Raw genomic sequence first — 17,081 nt, 5'->3', positions numbered from 1 at the left:
CTGTGTGGAGATATACAAATTTTAATATGGGTATTTCATATAAGTTATAAACTTATATCTTCATATATCCAGAGAGTGTATATATGTGGCAACATCAGTCTCGATATAGGAACATATGTCATATAATACATCTCTGTGGACTTTAGACAGCTACATTATGGCAGTACCTTTAATGAAAGTTGAACTGGCATTGATGTGCAACATCAGTGGAGTGCCCCTTTAATTATAAAATGAAGAACAAATAAAGACAAGATTAAAGTCAGTTTGCAGGATGAAGCTTAAAGGACACAGGTCAGTTCAGCTGTGGGGGGGTTATATATGTCCACATTTAGAGTTCTGTGTGTGCGTGGCCTGGTCTGTTTTAACACTGTCAGTGATGCTTCTGGATAAAGGGTCTGACTACGGTGAAAAAAAAACACACACACACAGAGGGAGGATGTATCAAATTAACAGTGACTTTTTGACATCGCCTCTCAACGGACAAGATGAGAGACAGACACACAGGAAACAATTATTGTTGATTGGCTCATTTTGAAGCCACACTCACACACACACATGCAGGGATGTGGAAGCAGCAGCCAATCAGAACAGATGAGGCTGCTCTCCTGATGTCATTTACATAATGATAAAAACACTATTTTAAATGAGGTACCCCCCCAAAAACTGATAACACCACATGTGCACACACACACACACACACACACACACACACATACACACACGCAGCCAATGACAAGGAGGTGGAACTGACAGGGGTGCATCCAGACTTTCTTTTATAGCGTGTGTATATATGTGTGAATTCCCTGGATTACTGGAGTGTTACAGTGGCCAGTGAGAATACGCTCTACTGAACCCTGTCACCAAGAGAGAGACATGGAGGCAAACACACAGAGAGAGGAAAACAGAGAGGGGGAATGAGGGACACAGACAGTGAATAGAAAGAATAAGAGAGCGAGAGAACAAGAATAACCAATGGAAAACTCTACAGGGAACAAATGAAAGACGGGACAGAAAGACATGGAGGAAAGAGAGGAGCAGGGAGGAAGAGGAGGAGGCAGCACACACTCCACAGCAGCCTCTATCTGCATCTGCATCTGTGTGTGTGTGTGTGTGTGTGTGTGTGTGAGTGTGAGTGTGTGTGATGGTGTGCATAAGGGATTCTTTTTCAATTTTCTATTTATTAAGGGGAAGTGAGCAGAGATCCACGCTCAGTTGTAGAGCTGTCCCGCTTCACATTCTCACACTTCCATGCGTTCACACTGGGAGCTGCTCTGTGCAGCCGGTGTTCTGCTGCCACTACAAGCCACCAAGCCGACCTCTGGGCTCAGAGGCAGACTGAGAGAGTGTTGGCACAGTTGTTGAGAGAGTGGGGAAGTAGTTCTTGATAAAATCGCAGCCCAGTGATCGTACCACTTCCTTTAATTCATGTCTGAAGGTTGTATTTGAAAAAAATTCACAGCAGAGGCCACTAAGAGGCGGACCGCTGGCCTGGACCCAGATGCCGTCCTATCCAGACCTGGACGTATAACACAACAAAACATCTCCAAAATATATTGAGAGTTATTATTTTGACAGAGTGTTTCTCTTTTAACCAGCAAAGCTTTTTTAGCCTTCACCACACTGGTCACGTGATGCTACTCAGCCAATCAGTGCAACTCTATTCAGTGATGAGATACACACACAGGGGAGCGATGATGTCAGAGAAATAAGTGAAGAAAGTGAGATGGAGGAGGGAAAGGAAGAGAAAAGGATGTGTTAAAGCTAACACTGTGAAGCTGTGCTGAGATTGTTTATTATAAAAATGGTAGAGACTGTTGGAGTTAACCGTAAAGAAAAAAGTCAAGCAACACTTTTTATTTCATTCTGTAAAATTAATGTAATTTTTTTATTCTTTATTGTAATTATATATAAATATACTGTACATTAAAACCAACTGTAAAAGCTACATACAGTTTATGTTACTCTAGCACAATTCAATGAAGCATAATTTAACTTTTCAACATATACTAACTGACATATTTTGCTAAAATTAGCATCAGTGATTAGCAATCAAGAAAAATGAAATGTGTTTAACAGTCTTTAAAGGGTATTGAGCTGGAAGAGAACAAATTAGATGTTAAATGAGAGTGAGAGCTGCTTTAGTCGTCGGCACTTTTCTCCCTACCACAAGTCATTTTACACAATACACAGCCGGGATTTCAAACCTGGCCTAAACAAGCACTGTGGGCTTCTAAATTATTCAACCTTACAGACCTACTGAAAACAAAATGAAAGTAAATATTATCACACCAAATTAAAAAGACCTTTGGCCATTCACTTTTATGCAGCACGTTTTTTATTATTAGACTTCTTTTTATACTGTTATGTCTGACTCTGCATTTTGATTAGTAAAAAAATACATTCATAAATGAATGTGGTTTTAGTGGAAAAGTTTGTTTTTCAAGAGAGGTGTCTAGAGGTGAATATAACTTTGATTTTATTTTTTATTTTATCTGTGTGTTCTTCATTCTAAAACATTCTACTATCTGAAATGAAAGCTGACTGAAGTCGGGGTGACCTTGGCAGCTTCAGAGCACAGACCACTTGCAAAGTTCTCATCATCTTCAAATTTGCCCACACTCAGCAACATTGTTTACATGCAAAACACAATGTGAAAACTTATTCATTATACATGCACCTATTTGATTTGACTTAACACCGGAGGCCAGGCTTACTGCTCTTGCTAGTTTGGAACATGCTTAAAGACCACCTCTGATGAAAATCAAGTTTTTAACCTTGTTTTTCATATAATACAAGACATATCATGCAGTCAATACCATGACTGAGTGTTTCCAGCTTGTGACTGCAGTGAACCAATGAGAGTGTCATAAAAACGGATTTCATACACCATATAACCATATGGAACCAACCAATGGCGTCAATATAAACCCAAAACCTATGAAGGTATTTTTGGTGCAAAGCAACAGAGCACCTGTGACAGTGGAATTAGTAGTTGTATAAAATAGTCTCAGTAAATTTGAGGTCACAGAGAAAACATGCTCAAGGAGTTGCATACGAAAACGCTTATCCGCACCGTTTGCAGTTTTGCATGATCCGGCTGCTCTGGCTGGCTGTTCACAGGACACAATAATATAATAACAATTATAATGAAATAAATATTAGAGCAACGATAGTGAAATGTAAAACTACATGTAGTGCAGTCCAGTCCTCTGAACACTATGCCAAGGGGCCCAGTCCAACAGACATGGCGGTGACGTTGATCCAGCAGCCAATGCAGCCTCTATGTAAGAGGTGGGCGTGGCTTGAGTGGCCACGGGTACAAATCACTTTTGCTCCACATTTCACAGAGACATTTGGTGCAAAAGTCAGTGTGTGCAGAACTTGCCATTTGAGACTCGTAGCAGAAGATTCAAGCAGTTATAGTTATTGACTTGTGTTTGTGCAATAAAAAATATCCAAGAAAAAAAAGTATTTGTGAGAAAACATTTTACAGATGTGCAACTCTCATTGCATGAATTCACACTCTGATTTGCAGATGTGCAAATTTTGTCCATGACTTCACATTATTTGATGCGGCTGTGTGAATGTATTTAGCAAAGATGTGAGTGTATGAGTTTCTTAATTTGTGAGTCGTAAAACAGCATTTGTGCACCTGCAATGAAGAATCTGACAGGGTGTAACTGTTGTGTTTGTGTTTGTGGGAGAGAAAGAAATCTGCAGGTATACAACTCCGAGGGCATCTTTTCTCTATGACCTCAATTTTACTGATACACATGTGACTATTTTATACAACTACTACTGATTCCACTGTCACAGGTGCTCCGTTGTTTTGCACCAAAAATACCTCCATAAAAACCTTGTAACCCTGTCTAGCTCACTGTTCTGATACGACTCCTAGTTGCAGAGGCTGGGTCTGACTAAGACTCAAACATGTTGCTGAGTCTGTCCAGTGGTTCTCTAACCATCTTGATAGTCTCTTCTCTTTCACCTGTCAACATACTACAAGCAGCGGTGGTGGGCGGGGCACAAGGTCTGATCCAGATTTCTCAATGAGAAAGTATGAGGAGATGAGCTTCAGACCAGTTTTTTTTATTTTTTATTATTTTCACTTGTTATGTGTGAAAACCAAGTTAAACAAAATATGAATCATAGCAAAGGATTTTTACAGAGTTTAAAACATGTCTGGAGAAACTTTAAAGTTCCTGAGTGTCTTTGGATCGTCCCTCTGCAGACAGTAAACTTCAGCTGTGCAGTAAACTAATGATGTAATCAGGTTGAGCTTGTCCAGATAATGTAGCATGTATCTCTACTTCATCTATTCAGCTAGTGTGTGTGTGTGTGTGTGTGTGTGTGTGGTCCAGGTATTACTTATGTTGTGGGGACCTACGTCTGTTTACACAGTCAAATTATGGGCTTCCTTATGGTGACGGTTAGGGTAAGTCTCCAGAACGTCAATGTAAATCAATGTAGTGTATTCTACTGTCATGGAAACACAAATGTGTGTGTGTGTGTGTGTCAGATGTCATGAAGATGAGGGCAAGCTGAACACTGTGTATGTGTGTGTGTGTGTGTGTGTGTGTGTGTGTGTGTGTGTGTGTGTGTGTTCATTCATTCAGCCTTACTCTCACTTTAACTGACAGCTAACTTCTAGACTCTGTCAAATCAATTATTATCACTAACATCAGCTCACACACACACACACACACACACACACACACACACACACACACACAAACACACACACACACACACACACACACACACACCGTGCACTATACTTACACAGAGTCAAGAAATCTTACACAAAGAGACTGAATGTTAGACTGTGTGTGTGTGTGTGTGTGTGTGTGTATGTAGGCATGTGTGTAAGAGGGATATATTAAGAGAAAAATAGACATGGAAATGTGGAGGGCTCCCTGCGCTGCTCTCTCTGTCCTTTCATCATTTAAATCCAGTGTTTAAAACTGTCTGTTTGACTAGCCTGTAGGCACAGCACACTGTGGCGGATTTTTCACAACATGCTCTGTTACTTGGGAATAAAATCTTTCCAGCACATTCTTTACAGAATCGAACATGAGAATGGAAAATGAAGTCTTCACTTTCAGATTCTTGTGTCAACGATGTGTCAAGAGAGGCCACCATGTCGCAATTTTTGATCAGACTCTTGAGGAAAAAGATGTAAAGGTCAGAGAGAACATGATCAGTACTGTATGAATATGTATCAATTTTCCACCACTAATCCTGACAGTGCACCCGTAGGCCTGCTGATCTCATGCTCCAACTCACCCCACTCCTCAACAAAACCACCGTACTTGAACTGCAGTGTTTTCAGGCTGAGTACTATGGCCTCAAACCTAAGGGTGAACACTGGAGGCCTGATGAACACAAACCATATCATCCACCCAAAACAGAGATGCTCTTCCTGTATCTCCCTATATAGAAAGGTAACAATAAAGAACCAATGAAACAAGCATGCTAGAAACTAAAGGTGCCATATTAACATCAAATAATGACAGGACAATGACTAATAGTGACAAGAGAAACTAGAATTACTACCTCGTGGTTGTATGCCTCCACCACTCAGACTAGTTTCAGATTACATCCCTGATTATCCAGAGTGGTATGAAATATTAACCATTTGTGTGAAATTTTGTCATAATTGCTGTGTGAACAGTTTTGGCTAAGAAGTGTTTTGTGTTCATGCTTGAGTCTCAGTGGACATTTGCGCCAAATGTGCAGGGATTCCCTTGAGGAGTTCTTGCGATATATCATTAACAAGGCCAAAATGATGTTTTGTGAGGTCACTGTGACACTGACCTTTGACCTTTTACCCAAAATTTCATCAATTCATACTTGAGTCCTAATGCATGTTTGTGCTGAATTTGCAGTTTCAGGGCGTTACTGAAATATCATGTCCATGAGAATGGGATGGACGGACTTACGTACAGATGGACAACCCGAGAACAATATGCCTGTGGGTCTGGCTGCCACATGTGCCAATAAAAAAGTTTTACAATCTCTCACCACCACTGCCGAAAAGCTAATACACCAATAAAAGTCAACACATTTGCTGGTTGAGCCAGTAAGTCTACATGAAAATACTGATTGTTAGCCATGCAAACACATTTACATTACCACACTTATTGTCAAGCAGTTCATTTAGTTTCCACAAGGACTTTTTGAAATCTTTGTCCGAGAAACTTTGAATCGAGGTCAACGACACTCTATTGTAGATACTTGAACATGTTTCAGCTCTCATTCAAAAGGTTTCTTCAGTTCTTACTAACTGGTGGAGGGACCCAACTCCATCCCTCTGTGGGGTGTTGTCAAAGCCATTGATGTGACTTGATTCATTGGTGCACCTGGCTGTTGCAGTGGCAGTTGTTTGAGTTGTTTGAGTCACCTGAGGCCAAATGTAAATATTTGGGAAGGGATGAAAGGACAGCACTGTAGGTGGGGGATAAGTGGTGTTCGATGACACCACAGAGGAGTGTCGTTACAATAGCCAGGGGTGAAACAAAGTAACAAACAAAGTGACATCGTTGGGCTTTATAATGACCCCAAGGGAGGTTCTCTTGTGGCATCTGTAGGGGAGTGGGGGGAGTAGGGGGTCCATCTTCACAAAGTTAACACATTTCTTTTGTTAAAGTATTTTATTTAAGATGACCAAGTTTGAGACATATTTTGTTCGTTAAACACCTGTAAATCGCAAAAACTGCAGCAAAATTGCACAGCATTCAATATGGCTGACTTCCCGCTGGGTTTATGGGATGGCCCCTTAGGCTTTTTTGTAAGGTTCTGGGATGTTATATGTGGCTTCCAAATTTCATACTTGTCGTTGAAAAGTAGTGCAAGGGCGTTATTGAGCCGTTTTGTTACAGCCATGCACAAGACCAATAAAACATACATTTTCAATACATCTGAGAACTGTGAACTTTCAGCTCCTCAATAATGAGATACATTTTTGTGGATGAGAATAATAATAATAAACATAACAGTTTCAAAAGGGTCCTTGCACCGCTCCTCCCTAAAATACCAGATCCTTTATGGAACAGAACACTGTTCTTAGATGTAAAGACAGATATAATTTAGAACGATATTGAAGTGGAAGTGATGTCTATTTTTTAGCTTTACCTGGTCAAACACTGCTTTCCAACCTCTGGGGCAGAAAAAATGAAGCCGACACAGAAATACCAAAAACTGTAGTTCCTCTAATGACCACTTGAATCTGGCTCCAACAGTGAGTCAATCTCTCACTCCTATGTTAAAATGTCCAATTTTACAGCAGAATGAAACATGTTTACAGCCTGGTACAAAAAAGTTCTGCATAAATTAGGGTGTGTCACTTTCAGTAACAGGTCAGGGAGCATATGCTTGCCACAAACTGGCATCCACCAAAGTCTTGGCTCCACATACACCCCACCTCGATTAGCCAGGTGTTAGAGGCAGAGTCAGGCACTGCCAAGAGGGCGACAGCAGAGCAGCTCACTCTCAGCTTCAAAACCGCTCTTCACAAACGTCAAGGAGGCTACGTCCATCTTTATTTACAGTTTATGGAGAGAAATATCCACTCCTCCCTTTCTATACACACATATTTACAGAAGAAGAAAAAGAAAAAATAAATAAGCCAATACTTTGCACTTTACTATGTTAAGAGTGGTGTCTTCTCCAGATGATCTTTTCTTGCTTCTGGGGAAGGAATTTGTGAAGAAATCATTATCACAATTCCAAGTTGATTCTGAAGGCTTACTGCAAATTACTGTCATGGCAGTAAAACTTTGTGTCACCGCACTTTTTGAGATTAACCAGTAATGTCAGTGAGCAGCGTCACAGATGAATTCATCTGAAGCCACTGTTGCTAATAAAGATGCAAGGCTGGGATGTTTATGACATGTCTGAGAAGAACAAGAGTGAAAAAGAAGATGTAAGTTTTCTGCTAATGAACCTGAAAGACTGGTGGGAAAAAAAACAAACAAAAAAACTATTCTCAAAGTGCAATCGCACAATTCTTGCCCAAGTAGGAAAACAATGTAAGATGGTAAGAGGAAGGAAGGACAAACTCAAGTTCAGATGAATAAACTCAATTATCAAACAAACATCAATTATTAGGCATTTCTCTTTTGGCAAATGAACTACTGTCATTTTTCTGTTGATTGGAAAAGAAAAGTCACATATTTAATAATTAAATGATTGACTACTTCTAGGCCAGACATGCTGCAGTGAAAAATGGGACAAATAATACAGATCGAGACTTTGGCAAGTGAGATGCATAAACAGGTGGAAAATTGTCTTATTATTACATTGTTGACAATGTTTGGTGGTTTTGTGGCTTTCAATGTTGAGCTCTTATAGAGAGAACTTTACACATATATTTTTTAATTTTCACATTTTTGGCAGACATTGCCAATTCATTGAGAGACGTGTGCTTTGGATAGTTATAAGAAAAGAGTTTCTAATTACCTGGATGGGTTTATGTGTGGTTTCTCAAGGTGCTTCATCTTGCAGTTGACTGACTTTTGTGGTCGTCTGAAAGAATGTGTCACCTAGCATCTATGTATGTATGCAGTGCATATAAAACTGTTATGATGTTTGTTCATGTCCCTAATGATCAAAATCCATCGATTATCCATACTGCTTATTTTCATAGGGTCACGGGGGGACATTGGGCGAGGGCAGAGTACACCGTTATCGAGCCGTTTTGTTACAGCCATGCACAAGACCAATAAAACATATACATTTTCAATACATCTGAGAACTGCGAACTTTCAGCTCCTCAATAATGAGATACATTTTTGTGGATGAGAATAATAACTAGAAAATTCCAGGGAAATTTTGAGTGCCACGGGGGCTACTGCCGGGATAGGGTTAGGGTTAGGGTAAAAAATCTTCGCTGTGTCACTGTAGCGATGACATCACGCAGCCCTTGGCTGTCAGAGGTCAGGTCAGGAGCTGCCGTTGCCATGACAATGTGAAAATCTGCTCAGAATTTGGCTTCTACATGGCTTCAAACAATTGCAAATTATGAGAAAACCGTTGCTTCTTTTCAAAAACCAAAAACACCGTGACGGACACTGAAGCCAGAACTTTCTTACAGTCTCTATTTTATTCAGATATTCCTTAAAATGAGTGAGTAAGCTCAGTGCGAAGACAGAGTGAGATTCTTTTGAAAGAAAAAGACGATTACATAAGGTGTCAATGAGAGTGAGACAGGTATTGCTGCTGGACTTGGCACCCCCGTTTAAATTTTGTGCAGACCCTGCCTGTCAAAGTTACATTTTATGAATCCCAACAACTATGTCTACATTTTGAGAAAGAATTATTTGTCTCCTTTTTACGGTTTGGCCGTGAGCTCGAGTTAAAAATAAAAATAAAGGTTGTTTTTTACTGCTTCACGCACTCTAGCCAACTGACGCTGTCACTCTAACTTTGAAGAAAAAGTGATTTCCACTCCTCCTTTGAGTGCTCATAGTTTGAAAAGTTTACATGTTATGTAAAAACAGTTGTTGTGTTTTGGAGAGAGCAGAAGTTTTCCTCCGTTTTATAGTTTGAATCACATTTCTACGTGCAGGTATGAGAGAGCTGGGTGACTCAGAAAAAAGGTGAAATTGTGTAGAAAAAAGGTGAAATTTTGTGGGTTTTCCAAAATTCCAATGCATTCCTAATGCATTATTATTCCCAGTATTTTGGGAATAACTTTGGGAAAAATTGGAATTTTAACACCAAAAGTCATAGCACCTCTTTCGGGATCAAGACGCACGTTTTGATGTATATATTACCGGGATTTTCTCAAAGCTGCGGGACGGGTTACGTGCCAAAATTTGGCGGAAGAATAATAATAAGTCTGAGGAATATTAATAGATGCCTCGGGGCTCTGCCCCAAGGCACTCCTCTACAGCTATTCTAGCTGTAGAGGAGTGCCTCAGAGCTGAGCACCCGTGGCACTAATAATAAACATAACAGTTTCAAAAGGGTCCTTGCACCGCTCCTCCGTAAAATATCAGATCCTTTATGGAACAGAACACTGTTCTTAGATGTAAAGACAGATATAATTTAGAACAATATTGAAGTGGAAGTGATGTCTATTTTTTAGCTTTACCTGGTCAAACACTGCTTGCCAACCTCTGGGGCTGAAAAATGAAGCCGACACAGAAGTACCAAAAACTGTAGTTCCTCTAATGACCACTTGAATCTGGCTCCAACAGTGGGTCAATCTCTGGATAGTTATAAGAAAAGAGTTTCTAATTACCTGGATGGGTTTATGTGTGGTTTCTCAAGGTGCTTCATCTTGCAGTTGACTGACTTTTGTGGTCGTCTGAAAGAATGTGTCACCTAGCATCTATGTATGTATGCAGTGCATATAAAACTGTTATGATGTTTGTTCATGTCCCTAATGATCAAAATCCATCGATTATCCATACTGCTTATTTTCATAGGGTCACGGGGGGACATTGGGCGAGGGCAGAGTACACCCTAGACAGGTCGCCAGTCTGTCATATAGGGCTGATATGCAGAGACAAACAACCAGCCACACTCACATTCACACCTGCGGGCAGTTTAGAGTCACCAATTACCATAAACCTGCATGTCTTTGGACTGTGGGAGGAAGCCAGAGTACCCGGAGAGTACCATAACGTGCTGCCCTGATGATCAAAACACTTTATCAAATCCAACATCAGTGACTGAGGCTGCATGGAGGAGTTTTTAGCAGTTATTTGAACAACCAGTGAACCAGTGTATGGTCCGACTGGGAATATGGACAAATGCTATCTAATTTGTTAGTGTATACAGAACTGCAGTCATTCATTTCCTTTTCTTTTCCTTTCAACATTCCTCAAAAAAGACACAATCCTGATATTATCAAAAGACCCAGTTTCTGCTTGAGTAGTAAAATGTCTTCAGTGTGTGTATTCATTTGTGCATGTTTTGCGTTGCTTATCCAGCCAATGATGAGACAGATTGTCTTTTTTCTCAGAACACAATCAATTTCCTTTGAAGGTAATGGATTTGTCTTGGCTCCACCAAGTTGTTGCTGAATGGACTGAATGAAAACAAAGTTAGAAATCATTACAGACATTTGGCTTGGAAGCTCTTGTCGTTGCTCTATACCACTTCAGTATCAGTCTTCTGAAGTAATGCAGAACAAACATTGACATTACAGACACAAAGCTGGACTACACCTGGAAATGATTAGTTCTTGTCCTGAAAGAAGTTCCATTGTAAAACAATGTCACCCGCTGACAACAATCAGTCAATGACTTGAACAGCAGGAGCCTTTAAGACATTAACTGAAAGAAACGCAACCATGCCTTATAGGTCCAATTATGGAAAATGCATGCTCAAAGCTCCTGGTTACACCAATCAAGGAGTATGTTCTACTAAAGTAAAATATTTACCCAAATCATAACAGTCAGTGTTGTGGAAAACTGCCCATTAAGAAATCTGAATAAAATGGTTTACAGTAGCCAATATATTTCAATTTCAATTTGACAAATCTATGAAAAGGTTTTGATTCTCAGATAACATGAGTACATGATGTTACAATGTTTTATTATTCCTCCACTCAGGTGACAACCAGGGCCGGAGGTATATTGTTTTTTGGTTGCCCGTCTATCGTGGACACAATATTTCAGTGACAGCTTGACGAAACATCTTCAAATTTCGCACAAACATTCACTTGGACCCAAAGATGAACTGATTAGGTTTTGGTGGTCAAGGGTCAAAGGTCAAGGTCACGATGACCTCACAAAACACTTTTTAGTCATTATGCAAGACTTCAAACAGCAACTATGACAAAATTTCACACAAATTCTTTTTTCAATTATTATCTGTATTCCACTATTCAGTTATTCAGAAACTATTTAAAAAAACAACTCATCAATTATAAGGTAATTCCTGATTTGTTACCTACTGCTCCATTATGTGTACCTTACTGTTCTACCAAAGGGGGAAAAAAAGAACTAGAATCACCTCCTCGTAGTTGTTTGCCTCTGCCAACCAGCCAAGTTGCAGAAAATATGGTCACAATCTCCCCTTCCTGAGTTACAGCATTGACCATTGTCCTTTGACCATCAAAATCTAATCAGTTCATCTTTGAGTCCAGGTGAGTGTGTGTGCCAGATGTAATGAAATTCCCTCAATGCAGTCTTGAGATATCACAATCAAGAGGCCAAAATGTTGTTTTGTGAGGTCACAGGCACCTTGACCTTTGACCTCCAGAACGTAATCGGTTCATTCTTAAGGTGAAATTTGAAGAAATTCCCTCAAGGTGTTTCTGAGATATTGTGTTAATGAGAATGTGTTCGACAGACGGACGAACAACCAGATGAAATAAAAAAAAACATCTTAAACAGAAGGAGCTTTCACTGGAGTTATGCTTTTAAGATCCTGAAGTTAAAGTGGAGGGAGTAAAAGGTTAAGGTATAATTGCTTTAATATTAGTGACCACCGCAGTCACCACTGCAGTGACATGTTAGAGACTTTCACTGACACAAAGTCACAGTTGCGTAGACAGGACCGCTCTAAACGAGGTCTCTTGTGTAGTGTTCAGATGGAATGACCTACTGGCTACTTATCTCTGGCGTTGAGACAGGAAGAGTTCTACAGAAAGCACTTTTGTTTCCAATTCATGATATGTCTACATGACTTAAGCGTTCTGACATTTGTAAAAAAACCTGTCTGTGCATGCTCTGCTAGAATAACTATACTGCAAAGAGGTCACTTTCACAAATCAGAGGCTGCTGGCTGGTACCTGTGTGTTGATCAAGACGTTTTCCAGTTATGGGGTGGGACTGAAACTGCAAACCAGCCTCTTAGAGTTCTGCGTACCTTTTTGGTCCTCACTGTGTGCCTATTTCTCACTACAAAAAACTGTCCTTCATTATCAGGAACATAAAAAATGATTTTTGCCAAAGATTCATGATCAGTTTGAAAATACAGAGAGGACCTTTTGTAGCAAATTATATTTCACACAGAGACTGAGAGAAACAGTGATTGACAAAAGGAAACAGAAAAACACCAACAGACTGATGCCTCACACGGAGTCATGAGACAGAGATAATGAAAATAGCATTCACTCATTCATACACACAATGATCCTTCCGAGTGACAGAGAGTAAGGTGATAGATTAATAACTGTTCAGCCTCATTCACAAAACAAAAAATAGATTTTGTACTCATAAATCTTTCCACAAATATTCCTATAAAAAGAGCTTTCATTAAAAATAATAACCACATGGACAAAGCTTTCAAAACAAATTCAAGCAAAACTCTATTCATGTGGAAACACATTTCTTCAGTTGTTCTGATGATATTGTGTAAAGGCTCATGTAAGGGTGTATAAGCAACAACAGTACTCTTATCAGAGTGGTCTTAAAGACAGAGCATGTCTTCGGGGACTGCAGATGGCTCATGGTGCTCCTTTGACAAACAAGGTCAATTCTCATGGATCTCTGCAACTGCCTGGAGGCGTGACTGAGCAAGGGAGCAAAGAGGCCCCAGCCCATCCCTCCACATGTCCCAGTGCTCTCTGCTCTCGCCTCCCTGGACACCCAGAAAGTCCAGAGGGAGGCAGGTGACCTGTGCAGTATTCTGTATCAGAGGCATCTGTCAGCCACACGCTCGCAAATGTGCCAGTTGGTACCATTAAACTGGGATAAACTCTGCACTAAACAGACTTAGATAAGATGACTAGAAAGTCCATCTAGAGGCTGCAGCATTCATTACACCCCAGAATGTAGAATGAAGTGACCATTCAACAACATACTGATGATTTTACTCATCCTACACCCATTTTAGTAGTGATACTGGAAATGTACGTTTTCTCTCATGGTGACACTCTTTAATAGTTAACATATCACAAAAAATATGTATAGGAGTTTTGTAGATGCAGCACCTTGGTATAAACCAAATTTCTCTAAAGGTTTTAAAAGTCGTGGTAATGGAATTAGTACAAGTTATCCTGTACTGAGTGATTGTTACACAGCAAAATGTTAGGAAATAAAAAAAACCCTCTCTTCCACTTAACAAGCCACTTAAAAGCTGCGCTATTTTAGCCATTTTGACACAAAGATATTCTTGTTTGTCCTTCTTTTGTGCGTTCTGTTTACCCTGTTCTGGGGGCAACAGGTAGCCACAGCACTGGACTCACCTATGCAACCCAACGTCCTCTTGAGAGGTTAGAAAGAAAAGTTCCAGACTGCTCCAAAACAGCAAATCAAATGATTCACACTTTTCAGATCATCTCGATGATGTTGATTGATCTCCATATGTCTGCCATCACTCTCTTGTCTTCTCCATAATCAAGCTAGCTAAAAGCTTTGTAATTCTAGTAGACCGATGCTATCCTTAGGTCCCATTGTTATAGCTGGGCAAAGAGAAAATGCCAAGCTAATGCCTGCTGCCAAATAAAATGAACTCTCGGAATAGAGACAGTCTTTACATGTTGAAAAAAAATAATGTGTCAGTAACCTGAACACCAAAATATGTTGTTTATGTACCAGGTAGAGTTTGAATTCTACAACTGATGACATGTCTGGTCCAAAGTGCTGCAGAAGATGTACTGCACATTTCATTAAGAGGTGGCTAAAGTTGGCAAAAATAGTTCATTGCTAAAATATCAAATTCCTGGACACTTGATTGACTGCCTGCTAAAGCTGGCTTAATTTGAGTTAGGCCTTTAACATAGCAAGTTTTCAATATGATTGTAGCTTAAGTCAAATAATTTCTTATTACCTTCATTACCTTCAACTCCTCCAACCTGAATAGCCATCAACCCTCTGATATGACCCATAGGAGTGTCTCCTGAAATAGTGCCCCTATGGCGGCAGGCCTACCGGACCTTCGTTTTCTTTTCTATTTGTTTTGTGACTTTACAGTACACCTCTCTATTAATTATGCACAGGAAGTGCCTTGATGGCTACCTAAGACCTATATTTATATTTTTTTCTTAATTAAGCTGTACATGTTCAAAATCTAAATTCACTAAGTGAATAAGTGCACTTCTAAGTAAGAAAAAACTTTCTCAGTGTACTCATAGGAATAAACCTTCAAGAGTCTATATAAGCTTAATGAGAAGAAGCAGGTTTTTTTTCAGTGAGGCTGAGAAAACACTCATGTAGGGGAGATAAGTGTTCGAAGAAAGGTCAAGGGAAGTAAAGAGAGAGAGAATGAAAGAAAATTGAACAAGGGAAGGAAATAGTGGGGGGATAAAGGGAGGAAATAATGACAAAAGCGTGCGGAACAAAGAGAGAGGAAAAAGAATGACAGAGAGCAGAGAAGGTTAACGGATGGAGAAAGAGGAGAATAGAAAGCTACAGTAAAGGGTAGTGAGGAGGAGATTAAAGGGTATGGTGAAAGAGCATGTAGGAAAAGGAGGAAGTGAAAGAAAATAGAATAAAGGTGTTGGGGAGATGAGGAAGGTGAAACGGCACAAAACTAAAGCAGGAGTAACAGAAGGAAAAACAAAGAGAGGAGGGAGGCAAATGATTATGAAATTGATTTCCAGGTCCAGATGATAGCACCTATATTATTAGTTCAACAGCTTCAAGTATTCAAATGTGACACAGATGCATACATGGAGAGCAGAGGTACTGAAGCAGAAAGGTGTATTGTAACATTTATATATATAAGTATATATATATAATATATATTATATATATAATATATAAGAGAGAGAGAGAGAGAGAGAGAGAGAGTGAGAGTTAAGGCTGGCTCAAACACCGAACATAATAATGGACACAGACCAGAATGAAGATTACTACTTTAAAGTTTATTGAAAATAGATGGGTGATACTGAAAGTGAAAAATAAAGAAAGCAGATACCTTGCACCACAAAGGTGCTGCAACATGAGGGAGAGAGAGAAAGCTGAAACAAAGGGCTGGCCTAAATAGACTCAGACCACTAGTCAGCACAGGTGTGTGTCAATCAGGTGATCCACCTAGAGGAATCAGCAACAGGCTTAACAGGAAAAACCAAAATAAAAGAATCCAACACTATGTAACACTTCCCCCCATTAAGATGGCACTTATGTGACATTATTCGTACACTCATGACAATGCATCAGCCACAATATTTTCTTGGCCCTTTTTATGGCGAATATCCAAATTGTAGTTTTAAACAATGTTTGCCCAATACATCAGCCTCTGGTTGCTGTTATACATGTGATGCAAAAAACCGAAGGATTACGGACTGTGTGAACAACAACAGGCTGCAAGCGGGAACCAATGTACACCTCAAAATGCTGTAAAGCCCACAGCAAAGCTAAGGCTTCCTTTTCAATAGTCCTGTAGTTCTGGTGGGTCTGAAAGAAACTTTTTGGAAAAGTAGGAGACAGGGTGTTCAGTGCCTACTGAATCTTTCTGAATCAGAACAGCTCCAGCACCTGTACCACTGGCATCGACCTCAAGTTTAAACGGAACAGCTAAATTTGGGGGCAGCAAGAAATGGCGAGTTTCACAGCAAAGCTTTCACTGCTTGGAAGGACTGCTCACATTTGGAGCCTCACACCAACTCCTTAGCAGGACTGACAAGATCAGTCAATAGGGAAACAATAGATAGATAGATAGATAGATAGATAAATACTTTTTTATCCCCTAGGGGAAATTCATGTGTCCATTAGTTCACTGTTGATAATAATAATAATAATAATAATAACAGTTGATAATAAATAAACAATAATAATTAGATTAGTCCACTTCCTTTGGCTGAGGTGTTGTATAGCCTGATGGCAGTGGGAACAAAGGATCTCCTGAACCTCTCTGTTCTGCAGCGCAGTGAGATGAGTTGTTTGCTGCAGCTGTAGCTGCTTCTCTGTCCTGCCAGAATGTTGTGGAGAGGCTAGCACCTGGTTGAATACCTAGAACATGAAGTTACTCCCTTGATCTGTTTGAATGACCTTCGGCAAGCCAAGTTCAAAATTTCACATGCTCCCTGACTTCTGCCGCTGGGGTATTGCCTCAGGGTAGCGAGTGGTGGCACACACAAAAAGTACTGATGACCAGATTTTGACTTTGGTAGGGGGCCTACACAGTCTACAATAAGCTCTCCTATTACAGGAATAGAGTGTAGGGGTGCCGGAGAAATT

The sequence above is a fragment of the Seriola dumerili genome, unplaced genomic scaffold, assembly GCF_002260705.1.
Source record: "Seriola dumerili isolate Sdu_G_001 unplaced genomic scaffold, Sdu_1.0 BDQW01000267.1, whole genome shotgun sequence".
NCBI lineage: Eukaryota > Metazoa > Chordata > Actinopteri > Carangiformes > Carangidae > Seriola > Seriola dumerili.
This window is presented reverse-complemented; position numbering follows the sequence as displayed.